Source organism: Nelumbo lutea, chromosome 2, assembly GCF_056320005.1.
Source record: "Nelumbo lutea isolate HS-2025 chromosome 2, American lotus-T2T, whole genome shotgun sequence".
Taxonomy (NCBI): Eukaryota; Viridiplantae; Streptophyta; class Magnoliopsida; order Proteales; family Nelumbonaceae; genus Nelumbo; species Nelumbo lutea.
In genome coordinates, this window is record NC_142685.1 from 112,250,616 (window position 1) to 112,267,107 (window position 16,492).

Genomic DNA, 16,492 nt, shown 5'->3' on the forward strand with positions numbered 1-16,492 from the left:
CTCTAGTGAATCAGTATCATTGAAAATTAAATTTGACTGAGATCAAGGAGGATTGGTGAAGGCAATCAAGGACAAACTACCTGTGCCCAAAATCTCACACCTTAAACAACAAGCATTCGAGTGAAAAGACTCCATTTAAGCGTAACTGCATAAACACTGTGTGCCACCAATAATGGTTTTCTTATCTTGAATCTGAAGACTGTCTTGGCATGGCCTAGCTTGACTCTTAAACACTGTGTGCCATCAGTGCAACTGCGTGATCTAAGAAAAAAAGTAGACTGGTGTATATAGAAGCGGGACTCTCAAAGAACCATTCAACCTACAAGCTTAAGCTGTTAAGTGAGGCCCTTGAATAGGTTTTAATCTCTAACATGCCCCCTCACACGAGAGCCCATTGGACTTGAAGCATGGACAGCACCGGCCCACCCATACCTTATGCTGAAACTTAATTAATTATAATGGGGGTGATGAGAATCGAGCACTAGACCACTTGGTTAAAGTGGCTCTACTACCAACTCAAAAAAACATTCAACGTACAAGCTTAAACTGTTAAGTGAGGTCCTTGAATAGGTTTTAATCTCTAACAGGGACAAATTAACAAAAGATTAATAAACTCCATTAATGTTGGAGCTGCAAACCTTCTTGGGTATAGAGGTCCAGTTTTCTAACGGACGGGCTTGTGATGACATCTTCTGCTAAATACAAGGAAAAAGTTAAGACTGATCATCGATAAGCAGTGCCATCTCCTTGTTGCCTTTGAATATCGTGGACACATGCCACAAGGGTTGTGTTGCAGTGGGACTGAAGACGGTCTTGAAGACCAACCCAGTATGTCTTTGTGAGCCCAGTTTGGTGTTACTTTGAATCAGACCAAAGCCGTGGGGCTTCCTACCGCATGTGGGGTCTCTACTCCTATCAGCAATTCGTGTCATTGGAAGGAGTACAAATGCAAATATGTAGAATACAAATAAATCTTACATTTTTGTATTATTTTGTATGCATTTGCACTGCACAACATTTGTACTCTTTCAAAACTGAGCCTAAGTTTTCAAAATAAGTGGACATTATATTCAGACTTTGCTAGGAAACTGTGGAATCAACTTGTCTCATCGTCAATGTAATTGACCCATTGATAGGTTAATTATAGTTTCTAAAATTTTTCATGGGTTTTATTTTAAAAATTTGAGTAATAATTGAGGGCAAATATGGTATTTTATTTTTTTGTAATATTAATTGTGACAAAATGTAAAGTATTTTAAGACAATATGTAAATAGTAAGTGCAGAGTTAATCAATTTTTTAAACCATAGGAGTATTTTAAGAAAATTGCCCTTATATTAATCAATTCAAAACTTGACGAGATGCCTTCACACTGAATGTAAGTGCAAGAAAAGGTGCAAAGAAAAGAGTTTGTAGCAGGTTGAGATGGTGCTCTCTCAACCATAAAAAACAAACTCAATGAAAACACATATCAATCCATATGTCTCATACGTGTCAAGCCCAACTAAATATAATATGTATTTGAAACTATGAATGTTTATTTACTAAACATTTTACACTTGATTTGTTTAAAAATTTGAAAAAAACAATAATGAACTTACTTATTTATTGACACTTAGACGTTATTAGACACCACATCAGCAAAATAGTGAATGTAACTTAGCAAGCACTAAAATAAAACTTCTCCCAACACTAGAGGCATATGTGGCAGCGTTTATTTAACAAACATCCTCATAGCATATTATTATGCCAATTATTAGTTATGACACCTCCAACTTCTGTAGAGAAGAGTGCACCCCCATGAGATTGTGATGGGAATTGCAGACAGACTAAGGAGGTGCTTATCCATGCTAGATTGCATCACCAACATGCTCCACCTTCAACAACTCCACGCCCATATCATCAAAACAGCCATGGACACAAACCCATTAACTCTCCACAAGCTCCTGGCCTTCTCATCCATTGCTGATAATGGTGACTTAAACTACGCTTGTCTAATGCTAACCCACGTCGAGAATCCAACCCATTTAATGTGGAATACCATAATTCGAGGATTTTCACAGAGTCGAGAACCCGAAAAGGCTCTCCTCTGGTACTCTATAATGACAAATAAAGTAGGTGTTGGTATTCTGCCAGATAAATTCACATTCCCTTTTCTACTCAAAGCTTGTTCAAGATTGTTGGATCTAAGAACAGGCCAACAAGTGCATTGCCAGGTTGTGAAACTCGGGCTTTTGCTTGATTTATACGTCGAGTCAAGTCTTTTGTACTTCTATACAAGTTGTGGAGAATTGGACCTTGCTAAAACCATCTTCTATGGACTTGGGTACAGAAGTGTTGTGACATGGAATTCTATGATCTCTGGTTGTGTAAGGAGTGGGAGATGGAGGGAAGCTTTGAGAATTTTTTGTCAAATGAGGTTGGATTATCAGAGCCCTGATCAGTTCAGCTTAGTTAGCGTTGCTTCGGCTTGTGCTAATATAGGGGCAGTGTTCTTGGGTAAATGGGTTCATGGTCTTGCTTGTAGAAGTGGGTTCTGTGATGTGGTTCCCTTGGGCAATGCATTGGTTGACATGTATGGGAAATGTGGCAGCTTGGTCGATGCATGCAAGTTGTTTGATGAGATGGCTGTGAGAACCATTGTTTCATGGAGCACCATGATCGATGTATGTGCCATGCACGGGCGCGGTACACATGCACTCTACTTGTTAGATGAGATGGAAAGAGTTGGCATCAGGCCGGATGACATGACCTTCACCAGCATCTTATGTGCGTGTAGTCATTCAGGACTGTTGCAGGAGGGGAAGATGTGGTTTGATAGAATGATCAGCGATTATGGAATTGAGCCTAAGGTCCAACACTATGGATGTATGGTTGAGCTTCTGGGGAAGGCGGGGCAAATAGAGGAGGCTTATAGTCTTATTAGTGAAATGCCCATTGAGCCGGATGCTGCTGTTTGGCGATCATTGGTGGGTGCTTGTCTGTTCCATGGGGACCTCAAGTTGGCAGAGATAGCAGCTGGTCGATTAAGGTTGCTGGATCCTGATGATGCAGGGGATCTGGTAATGTTGTCGAATGTGTTTGCAACTTCAGAAAGATGGGGTGATGTGGAGAGGCTCAGGAGAGGAGCTAGAAAGAGCTCTGGTTATAGTTTTATTGAAGTAAATAATGTGGTTCATGAGTTTGTAACCAGAGACACATCACACCCTCAAGCTTGTTCAATTTATTTGTTGATGGATCAAATGGTAGGGCAACTTAGATGGCTTTGACATGTTCCAAGTTCCTTCACAATATTTAACAGTTTCGTGAGCTGGGAATACAAAAGGCCTTGAGGCTTCATCCATGGAGCCCCTTTCAAGTTTCAATCCATTATCAAAGTAATGCCTTCCTCCTTTTAAACCTCCTGTGCTTTTAAGGCCAATCCATGCCCCTCTTAAAGAATGCATTTATGGTGTTATTTGGAGATGGGTTAGGAAATAGGTTTACTGCCCAATGAAGATAAGCGTTATAGACAAAATCATGTGAATATAGGATCCCTTCTTTCACATATTTTGAACTAGATTGATGACCCATTTGTTGAGGAGCCCCATAATAAGTCTGGGACCTTTTAAAATTTTAAAAGTATTTGTGTGTCGATGTATCCAAACATATTTGGATACACTGATATGGGGCGTATTGTATCGACATTTTAATCAATGGATTAACCACCCCTTTCCCAACTCAAGCCCCTTTCCTGTAATACCAAAGAAAAAAGGCACAACTTGTTTTCAAAAAGGTTACTCAATTAATCTGTTGTTATTTGTTGTTTTTTGTTTAAGCCTACTTTGGTTTATTCATGGACCTCTCGACATCATTTTCTCTCTCACCATCCATGTTCATATATACAAGTATATTGAAACAGGTATATAAACATGCTTTGGGAAACAAAACCGTAAATGCTCTATCCATGATTTAAGCACATAACCTGAACAATATGTCAGAAATAAATTTCTTAACCATTTCTCCCAAGAACAAATTGTTAAGATGCTTCAGTTGAATATGTTATAACTTTTTGAAATATAATAATAAAAATGATTGAAATTTCATTCGTTAAACCAATCGCATCCTTCAATACAAAAACAGGAAAATGTAAAAAAAAAAAAATAGAGGTGAAAAGAAGGACACGGAGGAAGGAAGTAGGGTTAAAAAGCTTAGCAATCGCCAATTGCTAAAAAACAAAATAAGAAAAAACAAATTTCAATTTTGATGCAAATTATTTCTTCTTTGAATGATGAAGTATTATAACCCAAAGGTGGAAAATGAAGCAAAAAAAAAAAAACTATGATGGTTAGACGTGTATATTGAAGGAAATCTATACCATCAATAAAGAAAAAAGACAACACATACAAGTTGAAGGGTATAGAATGGTTAGGAGGCAGCCAAGAGAGGCATGGAGTGAAATAGTGAGAAATGGAAAAGATTTCTACTAGCCAGTCCTTTCTATTGTTCTTGAGCCCATGAATCAAAGCACTAATGTTGTTTTCCACCATGCCTCAGACCTTCTAAGCTTCAAAGTAAAGAGCAAGACTTCCTTGAGAGATAATCGAAGCTAGAAAACCACCTTCATTCTCCATCTCCAACTACCACCAAAGCTCATAGCCTCTCTCCCCACTGAGTCTCATCAACCCCTATATCACCAATATTGGAAAAGGCAATTCAAGTGGATTTTCTCTCCACATTTAGATATAGGAATAGAAGGTTGATGCAAAGAAAGAAATTCCTTTCCTCATAATTTTTTACAATCCCCCTAAGTTGACACAAACCCGCCTCTAATCTAAAATAACTGGGGCATTTGGTATACATAAAAACAAATTGGTTTTTAGAAACATGTTCTTGGTTGTATATGTGTGTCTTTTTAGTTTCAGTTTACTTGAGTTTTTATTTTTTAAATACCCCTAAGTTTACTCCAGGTGGAAGGGCGGCCGCCTAAAAATTTTATTAAACATTATTAATGAAGGAAGATTTGGCCCGACCTCGTAATTACGCAACACGTGGCAAAGGCAACAACTCGGCACAACAGCACACCTAAGGCGCGAGCACCAAAGGGAGGAACCAGCGGTCCAAACTCCCTACTAAGAGCCCGAACTCTCCCTTAGGCCCCGAGCCAAACCCAAAGGGCAGTAGCCCGAACTGGCCTAACCTATGGCAGTTCGGGACACACCTCCGAACTGGCCTGACCTATGGCAGTTGGGACACACCTCCGAACTGGCCTGACCTATGGCAGTTTGGGACACACCTCCAAACTGGCCTGCCCTTTGGCAGTTCAGGTCACACATCCGAACTCAAGACTTCACCTCGCTCACCACTCCAGCACTTCGCCTCCAGGACACCAAACTGAACAACCGTACCATGCCTGACACCGAGGAAGTTCGTATCCAGGGGCGGCGCACCTGACTGACTTGGGATCTGATGCTTGACAGCCGCACTTCAAACGGCCACCTACCACGGCCACCTGCCACTGCCATCTCCAGTTACAGAGACGGCTTCGACAAGGAGCAGTGGCGGTTCTGTCCCAACAGAAGGGATGGCACCCAAACTGGCAGAAGCGCAGAAGTAATCATACCCGACCTGACAAAAGCCTCGGAGTGAGTGCGCGAAGTGGTTATAAAAGGCCCCCTACCCCCAACAACAAGGTAGGGCGTGGCCTCCCTACTCTTCTGAAGAGCGTAGTTCGGCGACAGGCGACAGGCGACCTGGTTCAAAGGAAGATCGGTCTACGCTGCGATCTCCTCAGGGAAGGTGGCCTCCCTACTCTTCTGAAGAGCGTAGTTCGGCGACACCACGCTCTTGAATTCCCCTTGAGCTTCCGAGCCTGAGGGCCCAACTCCCGTATGAGCGGACCCATAGTAAGCGGGAGCACTAGAGTAGGCGGGGGCCCATGTGAGTTGTCTCGGCATAAGGGGCCCCTACCGCTTCTTGCATTGAAGGAGCCACCTCGGGCTCCCTAGGCGGATCCTCTGACGTGTAGTCTAGTACAGGAGGCTCCGCATCCTAGGGCAGCTCGGCACGAGTTCGCTTGGCGACTCACTTTCTCCTCTTCATGCCTTGGAACAGGTGCCCACCGCGAGTCCTTTCTAAGTCCATCACACTTGCAAAAAAGAGTTCGACATCAGAAAAAATGAAAGAACAAAGCGAAACAAGAAACATCTGAGCAAGGAACCTACCCAAACTCAGGTCGGCCGCAATGAGCTTGGCCTCCGTCAGGTACTGATGGCATTTTATCCCTAGCCGTGCCCATTGTCGGAGGCCCTTCACCGTCTCTTTATCAAGAGTGACACTAGAGTCAGGGGCGGCCATCTCCCACCCGGTCTGAAAAGGCCACCCTAGTACACTTCACACCCCGAAGTAGTCCCGCTTCCACGCCGGGATCTTGTTGGGAAGTTTGTGCAAGAGCTTAAAACCCGGGCGAGGAGATAGGTAATACGTCTGCCTACTTCCAGGAAGAGGACCCGCTTGTTTCTTAAGCATTAAGATATAGGAGAATATCTCCAAGTCTAAAGGAAATCCCTGTTCACAAAAAAGGGAGATTGTCCCCACCAAGCTATGAATGGAGTTTGGGTGAAACTAGCCGACGGTAATGCCGAAGTGGTTTATGACCTCGACAAGAAGGGGGTGGAAAGGCAGTCGCAGCCCCACAACGAGCTGCTCCCGAAATATCATGATCTCTTTAGGACCGTGTTCCCAAGGAAAGCTACCCAAAGGAATGAAATAGGCGTACTCCCCAGGCAAGTTGTAATAGGTAATAAGGGATTGGAGCCCCTCAAGCGTCATGGTCGAAGGACCAAACCTGTCTAACATTCGACCTCGATGAGAGGTAGACGCCAAACTGCCCGAAGTGGCTCGGCCTACGGGCTCAAACTCGTCCTCAAGTTCTACCTCAGGTTTGCTAAGGCCATCGGGGGATGGAACTCGGTTCGTAGAACCTGCATCAGACCCACTTGAATAACCGTCTGAACTATCCAAGCTAGACATCAAGGAGAAAATGTGGATTCCAAGAAAGTACTCACCTAAAAAAAGGTTTGAACAAACTTTGAAAACTGGAACAAGCAAAAAACCTTGAAGGTGAACTAAAAAGCCTGGACGCGAACTGAAACTTGGAGGCAAGCTCAAGAAGCAAAACGCAAAAGTAACAAAGCGACTGGGGTTCCCTACTATTTATACCGACAATAACCAAGAACCAACAGTGCAGGTCATAGCCAATCCGATGGCCTGCATTCGCGCTAACCGCACGTCCCCTAAGGCCGAGATGTGATTGGCACATGTCTTTCTAAAACTGACAAACCGCCGGCGCACGTCTTTCTGAAACTAAATCTCTGCGATTCAGCAACCTCTCAAGCTTTCACTTCAAGTGACAACAACCACTAACCAGTCTGGCACCGGTAAATCATCGGCCACCATTCGCCCTCACCGGCTCGCCCCTCTGCTATGTTTGTCTAGGTTTTTTTTTTCCTTTTTTCTTAATTTTGAATGCAAAAAAACCAAAAAATCGAACTGCGATTAACCAGTGGACCGATTAACCGGTTACATCAGTTCAGTTTCAGTTTTGATTTTTAAAAAACCAATCAAATCGGTTCGGTTAAAAAAACCCAAGATTCGGTTAACCGAACCGTGAGCACCCCTATTTTTATCATGCTTTGATATTACACTTGATATACGTTGCAACCGCTATTGAATTGGCATGTATAATAGAGTGGAACAATCTCCATGGGTGTCCAAGCTTATATATAAACCTGCCCACACAACTCTTGCAAAAGGACATGTGAAAAAGACAAAGAGGACAGGTTCTATCATCCTCGCACAAAAACAACAACTTATCCTTTGCGGGGATACCATCCCAAAACAATTTCCATAGAAATATTTGAAATCTGAAAGGTACTTTCAACTTCCAAATGAATTTCCAAGGCACTTTTTGCATGGATGTAGCTGGTTCTTCACTCAGGAAACTCAAGTATGCTGATTTAACAAAAAAAAAATGATTGTTAACCTGCTTCCAAAGAAGTTGGTCCTGATTTGAGTGGGAAGTTGGATTCAACTTAAGAATTTCATCTACTATATTATGTGTGAATAAACTCTTGAAAAGTGGTATGTGCCAATCCCCATTGGGGAGGATAAGGTCCTTTACTGTTAGTGTTGTGTATTCCAGTTGATTTCCCTTCGCCTTGTGTGCATATCCACCTTGAATGGTAGGAACCCAAGGATCATCATGTAGGCAGGGGTAAGGGTTGGTTGGGAAAAGGTCTCTTTGAAAGATAGAGTAAGGTCCGTAAGAAAGGAAGAATGAGGTTCTCAAGATTAGGGTTGCACAATAGGAGAGTTAGGCCGTACTTAGAAGTACTGGGTGGCAAAATGCTTAAGACCGAATGAATTCTAATGCGATGAGGATATCTATTTATGAAGGAGATCCTAGGATCCTAAAAGGTAGGAGATGAAGGTATTCGTTCCGTATCGGGGAAGGAAATATTTGAGTTGCTGTCAATTATTGGATGTGCTACTACCTTTTTACGCGTCATGACTAATCCTATGTGGCAACTGTGACGTCACCGCTTGGTAGTCGGTACTTCGTCAATTCCATGTGGCGGCTCACAAAATCCTTTGCTATTGTAGGTTCACGTGTGTCTAGGCACACACGGGCCTCACCGTGGGCTCAACCTGTTGTCCTTTCTAACTCGTCATCAAGAGCAGGCTCGCGGGTTGGGAGTTCATCGCACGTCGTAGCAAGTGTGGCTTCGTTGCACACCCAAGTGTGCTTGGGTCTCTTGGGTGGGTCTTTCTGGGGTTTATTTGGGTTCGAATGGTGCCCGGACTCGGTGGACTGCAGTCTATCGTGGTTTTGCTTAATGCATTGCAATTTTATCGCAATGGTGGCAGTGTGCCACAAGTTCATCGCAGCGTGGGGGTTGAATGCAAGCTTCTCACAAGTGCTTCTATGGTGTTCCTCTTGGTGTCTAAGTGTTCTTTGAGGGTCTGAGTGAATTGTACATACCTAAACATCATAAATGAAAATTTGGCTCCCATCCTTAATTTGCCACATGAAGTCAAACTTTAAAGACTTGGCCATAAATATCATTTGTTTCCACCATAGGGAATGTCCTAAGGTGGTGTTTTGAGAAAATATGGATTCCTTCTTCAAGTATTTTTCTTTTATTGTTTGAACCCATAATCTATTATGCTCATTGTAGAATCTCCATATTTGTTTTGAAAATATGGATTTATTCATGAGAGACATCCATTTGAAACCCAATCCCCCTTCCTTTTTGGGTTTGCATATCTCGTCCCACTCAATAGTGTGAAACACCTTCTTTCTTGCATTATCCTTCCACCAAAAATTCTTTTGAAGTCTTTCCATTTCTGTAAGGATTTTTTTGGGTAGAAAGTTTGAAGCCATTTGATATATTGGTAATGCTTGGGCCACAGATTGTATCATTGTTGACCTCCCTGCTTATGAGAGCAAATTTGTTTTCCAAATAGACATTTTCTTCCTTAATTTCTCTAGGAGTTCTTTATAAGCTTCTACTTTTTTCTTACCAATATACAATTGTGTTCCCAAGTACTTGTCATTTGCTCACATTTGATCCATGTTAAATAGTTGAAGAATGAACCTTCTCTTCCTCCTATGAATGTTAGAGCTGAATAGAATTGAACTTCTTTTAGGGTTTAATTTTTCACCAGATAGAACTTCAAACTATGTGAGAATATTTTTCAAGTGCTCTATCATTCTCATATTAGCTTTACAAAACAACAAGTAATTATCCACAAATAACGTATGGGAGATAGAAGGGGAGTGCCTTGATAAGGAAATGCCTTTTATTAATCCTTGATTTCCTACCCTCCCTAGCATAGTGGATAGCACTTCCATTGAAAGAATGAAAAGGTAAGGAAATAAAGGGTCTCCTTGTTGAATTCCACATTCCACCTAAAATAATTCTAAGGGGACCCCATTAACTTTTACTGCAAACTCGAGGTTGTTATACAAGTCTCTACAAGCTTGCACCATTCCTCTAGGAACCCCATCAGTTGTAAAACTTTTATAATGAATTTCCTGTTCAACCTATCATAGGCATTTGATATGTCTAATTTGATAGCTACCCACCCCACCCCCTTCTTGTGCTTCTTCATCTTTCCTATGAGTTCTTAGGAAATGATTATATTGTTAATACTTAGTCTGCCCTTAATAAATGCTGACTGGTTTTCTTCAACTAACTAGGGTAGCTAATCTTGTAATTGATTAACTAGACATTTTGCAATGATCTTATATAAAACATTGCATCAACTAATAGGCCTAAATTGACTGACACTCTCAACATTTTACTTCTTGGGAATGTAGACCAAATTTGTACAATTCAGTTCCCATGGGAATTTTGTTGTTTTATAAAATTTTGAAATTAGCTCATAAATCTCCTCTCCAACTATATGCCAATACTTTTGGAAGAAAAAGGGGGAATATACATCTAGGCTTGGAGCGGTATGGGCTTTCATATTTTTTATCACTTCCCAAACCTCCTCAGGTGAAGGTATTTTTAGAAAATCTTAGGTTTACTCTTCAGATAAGTGTGGCAATTGAAGTTCGAAGGGGTCCAAATTGGAGAATGGGAGCCTATGACCTCCTATCTATTAAGCCAATTCTTTGAAAGCTATAGGGACTTCTTCAATGGGTAATGATTTCCCTTGCAAATCCTTTATCCCCCTCATAGTAATTAATTTGTCTCCTGAAGTTTGTCATTTGATGAAAGAACTTTGTGTTTCTATCCCCTTCTCTTAACCAAATCTCTCTAGATTTTAACCTCCACATCTATCCATCCCTCATAATCCATTTTTCATACTCCTCTCGTAATCTATACAACTCTTCAAAGGGTTGTGGATCTAATTGACATGTTTCCATAACTGTCAAATCCTTTTCTAGCTTTGATAGTCCATCATTTATGAAACAAATTGAATCTTTGTTCCAAGACTTGAGTTTCATTTTACATTTTTTAAGTTTCTAAATTATTCTTTGGGTGGAAGTGAATGGAGCAAACCAAAAAGGACGTGGATTGAAATAATGATTTAAGGACCAATAATTTAACAACAAATAGATCAGAATGAGGAATAGGATACATGTAAACATCCCATTTAGTTGGAAAGAAATTTAACCAAATTGGATTTGAGTATAGAAAATTAAAGATCCATTGGATTTGAGTACCATAGTTTTCTTATCAAATTGAATTCAAATATGCTCCGATTCAAATTTGATTTGATCTTTTTTTGCATCCCTAACTAGAGTTTGTCAGGCCCATTGCAAATACATCAAGTTTGGTCCTAGGCCCATTGCAAATTTGACAAATATATATTCAACCCAACTCGAATTAAGTTGCACTAATCGATTATAGGTTTGATCTACATCTATACAAACATGGGAATCCAATTTGGACTTTACCATTTACAGCCCAATTAGGGCATGTTGTTTAAATTCATTGGGAAATTGGATGTTGGATCCAGATGTGGACTAGTTCCAACTTTCAAAAATACCCCTATTGATCATTTCCATGAGGTTAGATTTGTTATAATTATTGGTGCACTATCATTTAGTATATGATAGGTTGGTGTAGTTTGGAAACAAATAACATTCAAAGAAGCTTCAAAGAAAAGAATTTTAGTCGAAAATAGGAGGAATAACACTTAATGAATGATTAAGAGAAAATCAACAAAACCATTTTTCTAGCAACACTGTTCTTTCACAGACTTCTTTTACACCCTTACTTACCACTCCACTAAGTACATTTTCTCTTACAAAGTGGCAGTCAATTCTTATGTACCTTGTTCTCTTATGGAAAATTGGATTAGAAGAAATGTGAACTATATCTTGGCCATCACAGTGCAACTTCATAGGGTTATCAATTGAGTATCTCATCTCCTATAAAAGGTTGAAACCACACTAGTTCACATGTAGTGTGTGATATAGCTCTTAATTCAACTTTAACGCTACTCCTTGCTACTATAGTTTGTTTCTTGCCATTCGGTGTCACTAAATTTCCCCCAAGAAATGTACAATACCTTAATGGATCTTTTATAAAAAAACTAAGCCAACCCAATCGACATCTGTGTAACCTTTTATTTCAAGACTCCCTCTAGTCTTGTATACCAAACCACAATTTGGGGTTTCCTTAAAATGTTATACAATCCTTAGAATTGCATCACAGTGTGGGATCCGAGGATTCTACACAAACTGCCTCACCATATTAACTACAAATGATATATTTGGCTGAGTAATAGCTAACTAGTTTAACTTATCCACTAACATTTTATAGCTTTCTGGATCTTCAAACTCTTCTCCTACATTTGTACTTAATTTGGCATTTCGTTCCATATGTGTTTCAGCTGGTTTGGCATCTAGCAATCATGTCTCTTCTAGTAAGTCAAAAGCATACTTTCTTTGGCACAAATTAACACCATGCTTCGATTTTGCAACTTCTATTCCCAATAAGTACTTTAACTTACCAAGATCAAGTAATCATGCAGAAAAGCCTTCAATCTATCAATCCCCACACGATCACTACCAATTATGACAATATCATCTATATATACCACCAACAAAATCTTTCCAACTTTAAACTCATAGTTGAATATATAATGATCAACTTGAAAGTGCTTCATACCAAAGTCTTTTACTACTTTATTGAACTTGCCAACCAACCATGTGAAAACTATTTCAGCCCGTAGATTACCTTCTTAAGTTTATACACCTTACCATCATCCCCTTGGGCAACAAACCTTGGGGGTTGCTCTAAATATACATCCTCACGAAGGTCACCATATAAGAATGCATTTTTTATGTCAAGTTGAAATAGGGGTCAGTTATACATCACTACTAAAGATATCAAAACCTAGATAAATCCAATCTTAGCAATTGGAGAGAAAGTTTTTGTATAGTCAACTCCATACAACTATGAATAACCTTTAACAACCAATCAAGTCTTCAACCTTTTTATACTGTCATCTGGTAAATACTTCACAGTGTACACCCAATTGCATCCTACAACATGCTTACAGGGAGAAAGAGTGGTAAGTTTCTACATGTGATTATGCGCGAGGGGAGATAGTTCATTTTCCATTGTTTGGTACCACCTTGGGGAGGTAATAGTTTCCTAGATATTCTTAGGAATAGAAACTAATGATATAAGGGAAATAAACTGAGGATGAAAAGCAGAAAAGTGAGAAATAGAAACATAATTGGAAATGAGATGAGAAGTACAATTGCATTTACATTTCCACAATGCAATGGGAAGATCAAAGTAAGGATGTGAAACAACTATTAAACCCATCAACAAAGAAGGGATTGGAGGAGGAGTTGGTGCTCGTCTATAAGTATACACTTACATGATTGATGGTCGCTTAGTAGTATCCTACATTGGAGGAGATGAAGGTTTGGACAAAATTAGAATTGTTGGAATGGGATCCTTAACTGGAATAGGAAAAGGAAACACTTGAGGTGACAGAGGAACATCAAGACTAGTAAAGAAGGGAACAAATTCAAAGAAAGTGACATATGGACAAACAATGAATGTTGGGAACTAAGATTGTATCATTGTGGCATGTGCATCCAACTTGTCCATCCCAGACCCCAAATTATGAACAAAACATACACAACAAAAAAAGTAATAAAAGGAAAAGAAGATAGTAGAAAACAAGATTGAGAACGCAGAAAGATTTTCAAGGATATACATGGGCATCCGATTGATGAGAAAATAGAACGCAAGTATAGCATCCCTCCAAAATCATTTGGGAACATTTATATTGTGCATAATGGATCAAACAGTTTCAAGTAGAGGTGTAAAATGGGTCGTGCCGCCCGTAGCCCGGCACGGCTTGGCACGATGGTCTACGGGCCATGCTGGGCCTGGGGTTTTAGGTCTACAGCATGGCACGCAGCACGACCCATATATATTATTTAAATTATAATCATATAATAATATATAGTACATAATATATTAATAAAATAAATATTTTTTTAATTTTACTATACTAATTTATTTAATTATTGTATATATAAGCAATTTTATACATCAAAATTCATATAAAATTAAAATTTTATGTTTTGTCAAATTTTTAAATAAATAACTTTGGCCTGATGCACGACTCGACTTGGCTCAAGGCTCAACCCATGGGCCAGCCCAGCTCGCGTCATGGCATAGTATGGCATGGGACCAAACAGGCCTGAGCTATGGGCCATGTCGGGCGGACCCTCCCAAGTTATCCCTAGGGGGGCAGCACGGCCCAAGACAACCCATTTTACACCTAAAGTTTCAAGTAAATGTTGGTTCATCCGTTCAGCCATGACATTCTATTGTGGTGTGTAAGTACAAGAAGTTTGATGAATTACACTTTATTGCTCCAAATATTACTAAAATGGTGTAGAAAAATATTCCTTGCCATTATGAAAATAGAGAATTTTAATGTGATGAATACTAAATTGAATACAAATCTAAGCATAAAAGTTTTGAGAAATAGAGAGCAATTCACTTATTTCTTTCATACGATAAAGTTATGTCATCCTTGATTAGTCATTGACAAAAATTACAAAGTAATTTTAACCATTATATAACACGATTTTATTTGGACCCCAAACATCTAAATGAACAAAAGAAAATAGACTTAAAACCCAACTATTGACTCTAAGACTAAAGGGAGTTCTGTGGCGTTTTCCATATTAACATGTCTCACAATCCAAAGAAGAAAATTTGACTCAACAATAGCAACTTAAGTGCCTTGAGAGATGGATGACCAAACCTACAATGCTACTAAAGAGGAGTGAGAGAAGACTAAGTGCTACTCTTAGAATACCACAATAAGGATAATTCAATCCACTAGCTTCATGTCCTCAACTAATCTTCATCCCCATCTTGAAATTCTGGAAAACATAAAAAGATGGGTAAAAGGTGATAAAACAATTAAGAGACTTAGTCTGCTAATAGACATCAAATTAAATGAGAATTTATGTACATATAAAATAAAGGATAAAGATAAAGATGTAAGGTTAACATTACCAACACCACAAATATGAGAGGTAAAACCATTAGTTAAAGTAATTGTTTGGCATGTGGAAGACTGAGAGAGAGAGAGAGAGAGAGAGAAATACATTTGGAATACTAGTCATTGGAGTTTAACCATATGATCAGAAGCTCAAGAATTGGTAATTCAATGGGAAGATTTGAATGTGAAACAAGACATACCTACGTAGGCAAGGGTAATTGTGTTTTCTGAAGAGGTAGCCCAAAAAAACCTTTCGTACTTATCACGTAGAGCACTCACCGTTTCATTACCGAATGTACTTGTAAATGTAGGTGTCTAATAAGCTTATTGGTTCTCACTAACTACACCACTACCACTTGTCACAGTATGATTGGCCCATGAAGAGGGTGGACCATGCAGATCATAATAGAAATTAACAATATACCCCTCCAATCCATAGTATGTGCACTTCCTAGGTGTCAACACCCGATTTTTGCTCAGTCTGCTGATTGAACCCCCAACTCACCCCAAGTGCCTAATCAAACCATTCCGACCCTGTTGAAACCCAGAAAATCCAAAGAACCCAAATCTCAACCCCCAAATCCCTAAAATCCATTGTCGATGTCAGCATCCGATTTTTATTCAATCCTCTCTTTGAAATCCCAACTCACCCTCAAACATCGATCAAACCATTCTGGCCCTATTGAAACCCAAAAATTCCAAAGAAGCCAAGTCTCAACCCCCCAAATCCCTAAAATCCTTTGTCGAACCCCACCTCATACCCTAAATTTCCAAAAATACCCCTTTCATTCCAAATTCCCAAAATTCCCTTGACCAAATTGCCAAAATATCCTTCAAAACCAAAATTACCAAAATACCCCTTCTTCCAAATTCTCAAAATACCCTACCCAAATTCCAAAAATACCCCTTCTTTCAAACTGACCAAAATACCCTTCATTTTTCAAATTACTGATATACCTCTTATCTCCAAATTCCCAAAATGCCCTTAACCAAATTACCAAAATACCCTTCATGTCAAATACCTATAGCTACCCTCTTTTTAAGTAACCAAAAATGCTCCTCATACCCTAAATTCCCAAAAATACCCCTTCATTCCAAATTCCCAAAATGCCCCTGACAAAATTACCAAAATATCCTTCAAAGCCAAAAATACCAAAATACCCCTTCTTCTAAATTCTCAAAATACCCTTTGCCCAAATTCCCAAAATACCCCTTCTTTCAAATTTACCAAAATACCCTATATTTGCCAAATTACCAATGCACCCCTTCTCTCTAAATTCTCAAAATGCTCGACTTAAATTACCAAAATTCCCTTCATGTCAAATACCCAAAGTTACCCTCTTTTCAAGTGACCAAAAATGCCCCTCATACCCTAAATTCCCAAAATACCCCTTTAGTTACCAAATTACCAAAATACCCTTCATGTCAAATACCCAAAACTACTTGCT

At 39.5% G+C, this 16,492-nt stretch overlaps 1 pseudogene; it reads left to right on the forward strand.

Moving 5' to 3' along the window:
• The first annotated feature begins 1,810 nt into the window (after nucleotides 1-1,810).
• Nucleotides 1,811-3,268, forward strand: LOC148872850 (pentatricopeptide repeat-containing protein At4g21065 pseudogene; annotated as a pseudogene).
• The last annotated feature ends 13,224 nt before the right edge of the window (nucleotides 3,269-16,492 follow it).